Source organism: Cheilinus undulatus, linkage group 6 (assembly GCF_018320785.1).
Source record: "Cheilinus undulatus linkage group 6, ASM1832078v1, whole genome shotgun sequence".
Classification (NCBI taxonomy): domain Eukaryota; kingdom Metazoa; phylum Chordata; class Actinopteri; order Labriformes; family Labridae; genus Cheilinus; species Cheilinus undulatus.
The window spans coordinates 39,015,528-39,030,415 of NC_054870.1; the positions used below are offsets into that span (position 1 = coordinate 39,015,528).

The window sequence follows — 14,888 nt, forward strand, 5'->3', positions numbered from 1 at the left end:
CTGCATTGCCTCTGAGAGGAAGACCTTACAGCATGCTGTGCAGATGTCTGTAAAGGTCGACGGGGTCTCTCTCCCCTCCATTCAGGAGCTTTTCGAGGACAGTTAGAGAAGGAGACACTTAACACTGTATGAGATACTCTTCACCTCGCTCATGGACTGTTTGATCTCCTGCTATCTGATATTGCTCCATTTAAAGCATGGATGGCCAGAATGTGTTATGGCCTCTTTTCACAGGCCGTAAGTCTGTTTAACAGCTAGCACCCTGCTAATGAAATCCGCTAAACATGTTACCTTTATGTTATTGTACATCTTCTATTTTTTATGACTCATTTGAATTCTTGCACTGATTTCCTTTCTTTGACATGGCACTGTTCTCTTTCAGCTGGTACTGTCTTTTTTGTTCCTACTGTCTTGTTTGATAATGTTTTTATTCCCGTTTTATGTGGACATGCTATGAATTTACTTAAATGTTGTCTTCTGAGCACCCTGTTCCTGAATTATGCCATTTCTTTCTGTATGTTACATAAATGGTTGGAATGACAAATACACTTAAACTTGAACTTCTCTGGAAATCATCTTAGGGTTTACCCTGCCTCTTGCCAAGAGAGAGCTGGGACTGGCTCCAGGCCCCCTGCAACCCTTTGCAGGATAAGGGGCTGTCCTGGGCTTTCATTATGAAAATGAAAAAAATGTTCCTGAGAAGGAGCGCTTTTCAGCCTATGAAGGAATGATGGGATTCTTTGCACAGAACTCATCAGATTATAATCATTCAGCTATATGTTGATGGTCAAACAATGGCAGACAGCAACTGCTGACATGACACAGAAATAGCCACAACTTAAACAAAAACCCACTTTAGGGTAAAATTTGATTAAATCAATGGACCTGTGAGTTCGAACAACATAAAATGTGAATATAACCCAGCTGGGACTAACCCTCAACTGTTGCAGTGGGAATGTAAGAATATAAGCATTTGTTGGCAACTCAATATTATCCTCATTGCATCAATGACAATATATAATAGATCACTGAATTGATAAATGGATTCATCATTTTTAATCACCCTGTTAAAGGGATACTTCAACATTTTGGCAAATTTGGCCATTTCCATAATTCCTATAGTCTTAGTAATAGGTTCATTTCCTTTAGTTACCGGTGCAAGCTGCTTTTAGATCTAAAAACAGCTTGCACCGACAGCTAAAGGAAATGAACCTATTACTAAGACTATAGGAATTATGGCAATGGCCAAATTTGCCAAAATGTTGAAGTATCCCTTTAAGAGGGTGTTGTTTTTATGAGTGATTTACATATGTTAAATTGTATTTTATGAATTTGATTCAGTGTTGATATGAATTGTTGTGCGATCCAAAATTTACACACTGTGGATGCAGTATGCAAATGACTGGTAGAGACTAGGGTGTGACGAGACTTTGTGCAACGAGATCCTGGGAGATTGAAACAGTGTGAGAGTTCTCACTACGGTGAAAAGTGTATTACAAGATCAACAGGATGTGTGGATGTACTGCAGCAATTCCCATTCAGTTGTGCAGTTGAACAATAGATTGCCCATGCAATTGCCCCTGACACCAAATTGTTTGATTGGCAGCTAGTCAAGAAACGGTCCTGATCCTCCATGACCTGTTTGATACCTTGTTGACAAAAATTTTAGTCTGGTGTACTTTGAATAGTTTTCAAAATATGAAGAGAGTTCAGGTTTATCTGCTTCTGTGTTGTTACTATTATTATTATTGGAATTATAACAGTGAGACACTGTGATAATGTGACATGCTGTTAATATGCATTTCAAGTGCTGTTTAAATGCATGTTTGAGTTTCAGCCAGACAAGACATAAACTATATGTAAGCAGTGATATTAAGTTATTTTTAAAATTTTCACCTGAAATCTTCACATTTTACATCTTTCACATGAACATATCATAAATTTCCATTCATATATTCTGTTAACAAAATTAAGAAATAGTGTAAAATCTCATACGTTTAGTTTGTATTGAAGTTTTTCATTAAATTCATATCTGATGAGTATATATTGACATTATAAAAAAACATCTTAAAGGCACATTCACTAAGACTCCTCTTTTCATCAGCTTGTGTTATGACATCTACAAATGCAGTCAGCTGAGGGTCACCAGTTAACTTGGTCACTAATTAAACCAATACACTGGGAGAGCTACATCTGTGCACAGAGGAAAATGTTGGAGAAACTGTTGATTATTGATGTTAATTATGTTAGTTTTGAGTTCAGAATTATCAACATATTTACTGTCCCCAAGTTTGTAGTTTACATCTCACACACCAAACTAAGCAGACTGTCGGTTTATAGTACCAGGATGATCCATCAACATTTTTTGGCTTGTGATATTTGAAGCTAAAATCCTTTTTGTTTATTTTTTCTCATTTTGTAGGTTGCTTGATACAAATGAGACACAGTGATGTTTTCCACCTGGAAAACTTTCATGCACCTCGTTGCTTTACAATCCAAACCCAGTGAAGTCATTGGTATCTAAATAGTGTACTTTTCCCATTAGAGAGTGACAGACGCCAGCCTGATTGCTAAACAGATGTGGAAACGCTCACATCCCTTATGCGTTTCCCTAACACCCTGTTTGAATCATATGGCACTAAGTCAATGAAAGGCAGTCGGCACTACTTTGTCCACTTCTTCACGTATGACTTGTCTTGCACTTAAGCCTGTTGCCTAGGTTAAAGGGACACAGAGTGAGCTTCAGAGAGTGGGTGTACTTTACATGTAGGAAAGTGCATGTTAGCATACCACTCATCTTACTCACCAGCTACTTACACACTCTGTACATGAAAATGGCCACACACAAATCTAGTCACAGCAGATTCACAGATTGAGCTACTCTATCCTTCACACTCGCGTTTCCTCATGCACACACACTCGGGTCCCCCTCTAGTAACCGAATTGAAAACAGGTGCCCACCACATATCTTACATTCTTCTAAAATACAAAAGTGGTTTGACCTGACTGGTTTTGCTGGAACGGAGCCTCGCTGCATGAAAGAGGAGTCCATATAGAGATGTGTGTGTGTAAACATGGAGGCGTTTGGTTTTGTACAACATGCTGGTGCAGCAGCACTTTCTTGCACTTTATTAGAAACACATTTCTCCCTCTGTGTAACCTTAACATGCAGTGTCAAGTGAACATCAGGATAAGACGCAGATGCACCATGCGAACGTAGCAAACCACTGCCTTTGATAGCCTTCAATTAAGTGATTGTAACAGTATACTGGTCTTGTTTTGATCGATACAGATGAATGATAAATGGCAAACTTTTGACTGTCTCTTTAAAAATTGGAAAACCCCCGTCTGGAGATGTCCTTGCTTCAGTGCCTTTTTGTGCAGTCACAGAGGTTCTGGTTATAGAAGAAATTAGCCCAATGAGAAACAGAAGGCAGTGAGTCGCTAGACGAGTAAATGGAGTTGGGGGAGAGAAGAGATTTACTTTATCAAGGGGCTGATGATAAATGTGCCCACCCTTGGGTTTTCCTGGACATTTAAGCAGTTTACTTGCCAATCTTTCATACTTAGTCAAGCAAGCTGTTTGTACGTGACTGCTTGTGTGCTTGAGGTGTGTGTTAAGTACACTTACTTTTCAGTCAGTGTGGTAAAACCTTGAATACTGTCATCAACAATTGTCACTCGCACGGACCAGTTTGATGGATACACACTGAGAGGAGCTGTTTCCACCACGTTTTCCCCCCTGACTTCTCAGTGACAATTCAGTGCATGACAGTCTGTGTTTCTCTGCATGTTTAATGCCAGTGTAATGAGTGATGTTACAGATTGTGGGCAAAAATATAAGAAATAATTCATTGTATGTTTCTTTTTTAAATAACTTTTTGGAAATAGATGTGATTATTTCCATTTTTGTTATAAATACACTGACACAAAGACAGAAAAGTCACAAGAAAAACAATATGAATTGGAAACAACAAAAGATAGGGAAAAAAACAGTCACCTACAAAAGGAAAACAGGGAATGTGTCTATGTCAGTGAGTCCAACAAATAGTTCATGATGAGCATGAAGGTCATGGGGAGAGTCAGTCAATCCCAGGCTGTACTCAAATGAGTGGGGTACAGGAAAAGATTTAAGTGCAAAGATGAGCAAGGATCAAGCAATGCAGCTCATAGTGATGGGGTAAGATAAGGTGCAATGCAAGAATTTCCAACAGTCAGTTACAAGTTTGACATTTCTCCTTCCTTATATAATCAATGAAATCACGCCAAGTCTTATAAAACTTTGGATGAGTTTTAGACAAAGAATACTGTTTTTCTTCAAGATATAGGCAAGAAGTCATATCATTTAACCACATTTTAAAACAAGGAGGGGAAGTTGATTTCCACTCTTTCAGAATACCATCTTTTCTACTAAACCAAACCTCAGGGATTGTTGGGAAGCATCAGAGAATGGCTGAGAGCAGTCTAGTATCGCAGTAAGGCTGTGAGAGGTTAAGTCTCTATTATTATATGTAACAGTTTACAGCTGAAAAAAAATACTATTCCAGAGGACTTTAAGTTTAGGACTTAACCAGAAAAAAATGCTGAGGTCCTAACCTACACTTAGAGTTAGTACAAACGAAAAGAAAGCACCTGTTTACTTCAGTCTTTGAGTAATGCAGCCAGTGAATGACTTTGAACTGGAGTTGAAGTAAAGCATTTATAGGATAAGATTTAATCCCACTGAATCCTTTCTTTGACTCCTTTCATGAGTCAAAGGAAAAGACGGACCAGATGTAATATTAAATGTTTCATCATAATGTCATACTAAGTATGTTGTTTGGGCAGTGAATCACAGACAGAGGGATAGAGCCTAACAAAGTTCCTGATTTGAAGATAATGAAAGAGCCCAAGAGAAGATGACATTTTGACTTTAGTTTTGCAAAAGACACAAAGTGACAGTATATTTTATTGACAGGCAACAGAATTAGCAATTAAGAACTCTACCTGAGGCATATTTTGTAGTCTATTTTTGCCACAGCTGCTGTGTGGATATTGTCTTTGCATGATTTAGAACTTTGTAAGCAACAGTACATAATATACATCTTTAGATATGGAAAAAACATATTGCATTCATAAACAGGAAGGAACAGCTCAGAATTAACTTCTCTAAAAAGTGTCCTCCCGTTTGGCCCTGTTTTAGGTTTTAAAGCAAACCAGAAGTCAGCTCAAGCCTCTTTGTGTTTGTGAGTGTATGTGTTTGTTCACGCATGTGTGTCAGGCCGATTTTAGGCATACTGACAGCATTAGATTCCTGTAACAAATGATTTCAGATAAACCTGGTCAAAAGTAGATTTAAGGAAATCTGTCTTTTCCCTCTCTTCCTTGCGCTATCTTCTCTTAATAACTGAAAATCAAATACTGAAGGATTTACATTTTCATTGTTTAGAGAATACATGAGTAAACGAAATAATCTGTTTACCTAAAAATCATTACGTTTATGTTGTCAAGTGTTGAAAGTGTTTAGAACATTTTTATTTTCCAATTCCAGTTTTTTATTTGGCAAACCCTTTGTTTCAACAGTCAAACAAACTTTCCTGGTATTTATCCCTGATACTTCCAGCACACTATCTAAAATAATCTGTTAGAATCCAGAATAAATCCCCAGCCAATGTCATGGGTAGATGAAAAAATTCAGCACCAGAGTCAGATTTTTCAGGTAATTTTATTGAGAACATGAAGAAAACTCCTCAGATGCCCTTCACATAGCTACAATGAGCTGACAGCCAGCTGATTGATATATCATCTCCACTACTCTCAACTAGAGCTGTGCATCTTGACTGGTTTCATGATTTGATTTGATTTGATTTGATTACCATTATCATGCCAATGATTCAGTTCAATTTAATTCAATTTCACAATGCATGCATCACAATTCATCAAATACATCATCCATTTTCTGTATTACTGCTCCTGGCTTCTTTTGATAAAAAGAGGTAAGTGTTCTGATAAACATTAACTTTTAATATTGATTTCCAAACAAATCAATTTTCACTTGTGTCATTTAACTGAATCATGTGAAATAATATTCTGAACAAAAAAATTCTCTCTCTTCTCTCTTACAGCCTTATTACCTCCTTCTCTTTTTCCTTCCCAAACTCTCACACATCTCATCTAATGCGAGAAATGAACTCTGTTATATTTGAGCAAAAATATCTGAGCTGAAAATATGACAGATAGCCTCCTGTGTCATCAGAAGTAAAAATATACCAGATCAATAAATTATGCCTTCTTTTAAATACCAAGAAAACTGTTTGCTGATGTTCTCTAAGCTTGCGAAAGTGATGTCTTGTTTAAATGTATTCCATGGAGGGAAAGCGTTACAGCTTGTACATAAGTTTAAATACCTAGGGGTTACTCTGGACTCTTCCCTATCCTTTAAGGGCCACATTTAAAAAAAAAAAAAAAAAAAAGCAAGTTTCAAGAGTCAACTGAAAGCATGGCTCAGGACAAACCAGAATTATGACCATGTTTAACCATTTCATTATCTCTATGCATACATACTCAGAACTATGTATGCATCTTCTGCAATATTACATACATTGATACACTTATGTATGCTAGCCCTGTGCAACAATACAAGCATAGACTCATCTGTAAATGCAAATTCTCTCTGCAACAGAGCTATGTGCAACTATATCAGCACTTTTGATAAATTGGCCAAGCACATTTATGATCATGTGCAGTACATCAGCACATTGGCACTAGAGCACTAGAGCACTTTACCATCTGCTTTATGCACTTTAACTACAATGGTCACTTTATTCCTGGTCAGTCTTTAGCAAAGTCAAAGCCATATTGTCTATTGATACATGTGGGTCTTTGTACAACATTTTACTGTTTATGTTGTTTGGTCTCTGGGTGATGCCTGGTTTTATGTATATTTTTATTATGTATATGCTTTATATACACGTTTATATGTATATCATCAACCTGCTGGGGACTACAGATAAAATTAGCATATGGCTACAATCTAGCAGATTTACATGTCCATGTAATGTGCACTGTGCCGTATAACAAATAGATAAATAATAATTTTAAATGGCTTATTATCGTCTGTTAATCCACAATTTAGACTTTTTTTTTTTTTTTTTGCTGTTTACTTTACTAAGCAGACTGCACTGAGAGTATTTCCAGGTTGATGTGCCAGAACACTCATACACAGGAGTTGAATGGTTTGCAACCACAAAAACAGGAAAAATTGGGACGTTTGAAATAGACTTCTTTTGACATCTATTGAAAGAAGCCCTGTTTGGAAAGAAAATTGGTCATTATTGGAGCAATCATGGTAGGTCCATCTGGAGGGGGGAAAAAATACACAGCCAGGGTATTAATTATGAGCTGCTACATCCTCATCATGATACATTGTAGAAAAGATTATTTTCAACACCTCTTCTCTCAACCAATCAAAGCTATTTCTCTCAGCAAGGCAGTCCTTGAGTATGACTTCCTTCTCAGCAAACCTACACTGCTACTGACAAAGCTTCACCTCCGCTAACCCATCCTTCTCCTTTAAAGCCTTAAGTTTTGGCGGAAGTGGGGCGCAGGCGGCCTAGTGGTTAAAGGCGCTCCCTATGTACGTGGGCGGCCTTGGTTCAAATCCAGCCTGAGGCCCTTTACCGCATGTCTCTCCCTCATTCTTGACCCTGTTTCCGACTATCCACTGTCCTCCTCTATCTAATAAAGGCACAAAAATGCCCAAAAATAAATCTTAAAAAAAAAAAATTAAATGGAAGTGTCCCTGAGTGAAACAAGGTATAAAGTTAAATACAAAGTAACAGAGGATGCCAGGGCAACATTTGATGTAAAATGACTTTTTTAATTAATTATTCTTCATTAAAGAAAATACCCTTAAATGTAGCATAGGATGATTTCTTTCTAATACATTATAGTTGACATAGCTAGCAGCAGACTGGTTACAGCAGAGTGGCTGATTTCACAGTGGAGCATAGCCTGTGTTCCTGTGTATATGTTTGTATGTCAGCCTGACCCTGCAAAGATTCGCTATCCAACCAGAGAAGTAGCAGGATAAAGGAGCTACAGCTACACCAAAGCATGGTCAAAATCTTAAATCTGCTCTTTCTTAATTTCAGATCCTGTATGTAAGCATACACATACAATATTTGTATTTGTATTGAGACCAGTGTGCTACCAAAACCATTTTATAACACAGCATTGCAAAAATGAAAATTAAGTAAATATCCAAACTATTTATATGTCTATACAAATATATGAGGTTATCTTATCTAGCCAACTACCAGTCTACCGTTAGATGTTGATTTTTTTTTTTTACTTTTTTTTTACTTTTGTCTGCCCCATCAGAGACTGACAGTAAAATTGTACCTGTCAGCTGATCCTAACTCACTAAATGTGCTGCACCAGAGAAAAATGTTCCTTTAGTGGAAACCAGTTGGGTGTCTGGCTCATGTGGGTGGTTTATAAACCAGCAAACACTGTTTGTGTGAGAGCCGACAGGCCCAGTGTACATAAGCTCATGTGTACCTCAGTGTTTGAGGGAATATGCAGAGCTGCAGAAATGAGGCATGGCATCGACTGATGCTGCCGGCCTCTCTGCTTCACAGAACTGGCTTTTCTATCAGATAGACAGCTTGACAATGTCCAGACCCCACTCTTTCCGTTTGCACACAAGCACACTAAGGCATGCATGCACACACACACGGTGAACCCACACACATGTGCTGGGCAAACAACTTTCTGGGTTTCTTCTGCTTGTTTTCTGTTGTGGGACAAAAGAGAAGTTTGCAGCTCAGTGAGCCTGACTTTAGACAGGCCTTTATTGTATTTGTGTAACTGAGAATTATTGGTCCATTTGAATGAACCTAAAAAGTGACTATTCTAGTGAAAATACCACTGAATAATGGCGTCGACCCAAAGAGATGATCAAACTCCACTGAGATGAGCAGTGTTGGTTAATTGTTTGATAACTCTGATAGAAGTAAAGACAACGTCATGGTGCCCTGATAAATTGGACAGTTCAGTGTTTCCCATACATAGATGGGTGGTCCACAGAGCCATATTTACACCCACCCAAGTATAGGTTCTTCACAGATGATGTCAGGCAGCAGTGGGGAACTCAAGATGATGGGAAGAAGTGATTTCTACAGAGTTTCTACAAAGTTTGTTCATTTTATGACTGTGCCAACCATGTATGTTGCGGAAAAAATATTGAGCTATTTTTCCAACGGTTGTGACATATTTGGGCAAAAATATAATGAATATATGATTAATAATGAATATAATGAATGAGGCAGTCCCTACCACCAAAGTACAGTATCATACTGTGTTTCCATTTTTCTCCATGTTTTTTTGTGTGGCTACATTTCTGCTTATCAGCAGCACATACATTTGATGTAAAACATCAAAGCATGAACAGACCTATTTGGTTTGTGTGCATGTGAACACACAGACAGAGTTGACAGTATTTTCAATAATGCCATTACTTTTGTCTGTCTTAGATCACATATAGATATGTAGTTATGGGGGTTGCTCGTATCTGTATAGGAGCTCTTTCATGTTTAGCCTGCAGTGATCTGCAGATTTCCAGACACCAGGAGGCTGGATCTGCCCAGAATCCTTTTCACTTTAGAAGAAAGCATTAGATGACCTGCTCTTGTCAGGCGTTAAATGTGAGCCTGGCTATGGAGAGTAATGCTATACTTCCTCCTCCGGCTAGTCACTGCTGTGTGTGCAAACAGACTGAAATAGTGACTGCTCACCAGCAGTCTAACCGAGGATAAACCACCCATCAAACGACTAATCATTTGCAGGAGAAAGAAAACCTCATATATAATTATAATCTGTAACAAAAAAACAACTCAAATGATGCCATTCTCAACTCTTTAGAGCCCAAAGTCACATCTTCAGATGTCTAGTTTTCTCAACCAAAAGTCAAAATGCTAAAATAACATATTACTCTTGAGTTTGAGAAAAAGAAACCTCAGAATTTATTTATTTTTTCTTAAAAAAACCCACAAAGCCTAAATATGTTGCTGATTTGTCTCCTGTCAGTCAACAAATCTGCTCCTCTTTTTACAAAAGGTTATAATGAAAAAATATTCAACTCTTTACCTTGTATAAAATCTAATTTTAAACATTTTTTCAACCTTGTGATTCAGTATTGTCTTTGTAATGCAAAGACACAAGAAGTCATGCAAGTTTCTCTGCTGCTGGTTGTGTAGAATCAATCGAAAAACTAAACTTACACATACGCACACAGATGTTTGTTTGATCATACATGCTGCTCTCTGACCTTCTACCTGAGAAACTATATTTTTATCACTTTGATGCACCCCATGATGCCTTTATGAGGTGTGTGCAAGGTTGCTAGCCGTGTCTCAAAGCGGGACTGTAGTCTGCTGCTCAGATCTCAGGTGAGGAAGGGCCTGGAATCACTCATTCTGACAGCCACATCTGGCGCTACTTTCTTTGTCCTGTTGCCTTCAGTCCTGCTCCTGGAAACAGATACCAGTCTGATTTAACCACAGAGAGAAGGTGTTATGATAATAGTAGTTCAGATAATAATGTAGCTGTTGGTTATTAATGAAACCAAAAACAGACATTGATTAAGAGAGAAATAAACTCTTGAAGGTTGCTGTGTGTAAGAAAGTAATTTACACTGCTGATTTTTCTTTAATTTTTTTAAGGCTTTGTCTTCCTTTTGCTGGAAGGTACATAAATTGATGTCAGGTGCTACAAGCAACTATTCAGTTCTATTTGCCCTATGGTACTTCTGAAGAGATGCACCTGTTGAAAAAAGCAGGAAAAACACCAACTTCATAACTTTTATGGACAGAATTTCTAGGCGCAGCCAGGGCGTTGAGGGCGCCCGGTTTGGTGGCCTCAGGATTAGGTCTCTGCTTTTCGTGGATGATGTAGTCCTGTTGGCTTCATCAGACTGGGACCTCCAGCTCTCACTGGAACGGTTTGCAACCGAGTGTGAAGCGGCTGGGATTAGAATCAGCACCTCCAAATCTGAGACCATGGTCCTCAGTCGGACAAGGGTGGAGTGCCCTCTCCAGGTTGGGAATGAGATCCTGCCCAAGTGAAGGAGTTCAAGTATCTCGGGGTCTTGTTCACGAGTGAGGGAAGAATGGAGCGGGAGATCGACAGGTGGATCGGTGTGGCGTCAGTGGTGATGCTGTCTCTGCATCGGTCTGTCATGGTGAAGAAAGAGCTGAGTCGAAAGGCAAAGCTCTCGATTTGCCGGTTGATCTACGTTCCCACCCTCACCTATGGTCATGAGCAGTGGGTAGTGACCGAAAGAACGAGATCGTGGATACAGGCAGCTGAAATAAGTTTCCTCTGCAGGGTGTCTGGGCTCTCCCTTAGAGATAGGGTGAGAAGCTTGGCCATCCGGGAGAGACTCGCTGCTCCTCTGCGTTGAAAGGGGGCCAGATGAGGTGGCTTGGGCATCTGGTCCGGATGCCTCCTGGACGCCTCCCTGGTGAGGTGTTCCAGGCAAGTCCAACTGGGAGGAGGCCCCAGGGAAGACCCAGGACACGCTGGAGAGACTATGTCGCTCGGCTGGCCTGGGAACGCCTTGGGATCCCCTGGGAAGAGCTGGACGAAGTGGCTGGAGAGAGGGAAGTCTGGGCTTCCCATCTTAGGCTGCTGCCCCCGCGACCCGATCTCGGATAAGCAGAAGATGGATGGATGGATGGTGTAGAAATAAATGTAGCAGGAGCATACCAATGATTTGTTTTTCATTGCATCCTCATAATTCTCATTGAGCATCAATTCTCATTCGATATACTGAACCTGTCCTACAAACCCATTATTCATTACTGTGTTTCACATTTGATTATGAACCAGGGATGGGATCCTAGTTCTGAATGAAATCAAGAGATATTATAGACTAATTAGCTAACAGTAAAAAAATGACCTCATGGAGGAATCTGACAACAAGTCTGTCATACCTGTCAACTTATTGATATCCTGCCTTATTCCTACTTCTGTTCCACTCTCGTAACTGCTGTTAGCTGTGAAGGTAGCTTTAAGTCCAGCTCGATAAATGCCATCAGCTCATTGAAGCCTTTTCCCTCCATAAAGCTTGTGACTATATCTTTTGTCCCCAGTTATATTATTAGCACACTAGTCCTCTCTACTTTGGTATCATCACAAATGAGGAATGCTAACAGAGCTAATTTTTTATGCATTTTGTGTCATATGTCCCTTGGTAGTTACCATAGCAGGGGTAAAGCAGCTCTTGATCCTGTAAACTAGTCACAGATGTGGCTGAAGTGGTTATACCCCTGTATGCCTTTTTTGATTTTCTTACTTCTTTATGTTTCTTACCAAGTATATACAGTTAAAAAATCCAGAGTTCAGTTACACATCACTAGGTCAGTTAGCTTTAAACTGCATGTGCACAGTGTACATGTAACTTGACTTTACTCAAGTAATGAGGGCAAAATTAAGTCCTAGAGTATTAGTATCCATCCAGAGGTCAGGCCAAGTATGGGCACATATGCCGGTTCAACACTTCACCCCATTAACCTTGATCCTGTACTGTTCTGGCTTCCTGAAGCTGCCTCTGGGCCTGCTCCAGGCCCATACCCCATCTCTCAAGATATCTTCCTGGTATCCACCGCCGCTGTCTGGACCAGCCCAGCGGGTCCTGTGCACCCGGTACAAAGTGACCACAGCAAACTTGTCCTCTTGTGTCATGCCAGACAATGTTCAATAAGTGACTTCCTCTCTTACAGTTACTATGAAAATATATGTTATAATGGCATACAAGACACAATCTGTTTTAGGGTGGGGTTCCCTGAGTAAAAAATGACTTCTTTTGTTTAAGTCTACATTGTACTGTATCTGTGCCACTGTGTAGCTCTTTTAGTGAGCTCTGTTTTTGCCAAGTGGAGTTTGCAATCTTGCTAGCTTCCAGTGAGGTAATTGAGCTTTCAGCATACAGTGATAGCTGTGGAGTACAGATCCACAGCCCATGATTTGCCCCACCCACTTCCACTGGTCACTTTTTATCTGTAATTATAGTGTCCTTTCAATGAAACCAGTGCTCCACATTGCTCCCTTTTCTCCTCAAATGACACTGATATGTCAGATGTGTTTTTAAACCTGGTACAAATGTTGTAGATTGGAGCTTAGCAAGATGGATTTGCCTGATGACTGACATGAAATCTGGCCAATCCATCTGCTTTGTAGTAGGGCCCTGCATCTTTAACATTGATGTTTTATTGAATATCGGTGAATTGAACACTGTAACAGTGCAGCAAATAACCAGACAAACCTAACATGCGCGCTGCCCACCGTCAGGCAGAACTATCACTTAAACCCAACTTACTCTAAAGCAAAGCTGAGAGCAAATTCTAGCCAGAACTGGCACACAGCCTTTGTCTGTTTCCTGTTGAACCTGGAGTATCAAGGGTCACAGTTCAGGGTAATATTTACATTAACAGAATGAATCCAAACAGATTCAGTTTCAAAACATGAGCCTGAGGTATCCAGGAGCAGCCTGCAGTCGCACGTTTGAATATAAACAAACACTTTTGGCTCTCTGGCTTTATCCAAACATCTGCTGTAAGCCCCTCATTCTTGCTCAGCACTCAGTGAGAGTTGTGAGCTTTGATGGAGACAGCAGACATGACTATGAGTGAGTGGTGAGCTTTGCTCACTCCTCTGAGGAGAGCATCGCCACAGGATCCATGATGGGAAACTCAGTATGTCTGGATTCTCATTGAAGACCAGGCTCGGCCGTCATACATCAAAATGGCACGCATTCTCAACACAGAGTTAAATACCTGGCTCACAGAGACTCATTTCTGGAACTAATCCAAGTTGAAGATCAGAGGTTTTTTCCTGCACAAATACTTTCAGAAAAGATGTATGCTATGTATTTTGTCAAATATGTTTTCTGAGCTTCGATTTCTTTTACTCATTCTTTCCTGAGAGTGGGATAACCTCTGATTGCTTGGTTTACGTTATTATTTTATTTCAGAGCTTGCTGTGATGCAACAAAATGCCAAGATCAAATCCTCATAAACTCTCTTGGCAATAAACCCTAACACTGATCCCAGTTATCCCAGAGGACAGTGCACACAAAATGCCTATGCACATTTAAGTGGAGATTTATTCTCACTCACTTGTATGTTAAAATCCACTGCGGTAAATAATTTGGAAGGAGCAATAATATTGAAGTTTGTCTGTTTAGAAAAACTCAAAAGTTTTTTTTTCCCAGGGAAACCTTATACTCATTTGACGACTCCATGTTTTTTACCCTGCATTGAGAATATTTTGACTGTCTTATAGTACAATATGCCTCATAGTTCTTGGGATGCACAAAATTATCAGCATGGTATTGGTAACAGCAGATATGAAACTTTTGAACCCTTTTTTATTTTCATTACTTTATGTAAAGTGTTAAAGCACTACATTTAGGACATGAAGGAACTATTTTTGCCTACACGTCACAAATGGAATAGATCTTCTTTGTTGTAATTGTATGTTCTGATCTTAAAGACTAAATTGTTCCTGTGATAGTATTTTTTGTACTTATCTTAAAAAAACACAGTGACCCTTCAGTACAATAAAATTGGTGTTTTAGTTTGCACTGAAAGTAAAAACAGCCGTTTGTCCATTTATATTTTTGCAAGCACACAACAAGCTACAAAAAAGTGGTTATAGCACTGTAAGCTGCCAAAAGTTCCAGATGTGGCTGTAGAAAAAGATTAGAAGGCTTTCTTTGGTACATTGAAATGAGGATCAGATCGATGACTTCCACATGGTGTCAGTTTAGTTTGTAGAATATGCTCATGTGATTCCAGGTGCATAAAAAGAATCAAAGTTACAACTGCTTTGTGGGTTTCTCCCAG

General features: G+C 39.3%; 1 protein-coding gene across 1 annotated transcript in view; it reads left to right on the forward strand.

Moving 5' to 3' along the window:
• The window catches only part of hpse2 (heparanase 2), a 117,674-nt gene that overhangs the window by 50,225 nt on the left and 52,561 nt on the right, over positions 1-14,888 (forward strand). The gene's annotated exons all lie outside the window — the stretch shown is intronic.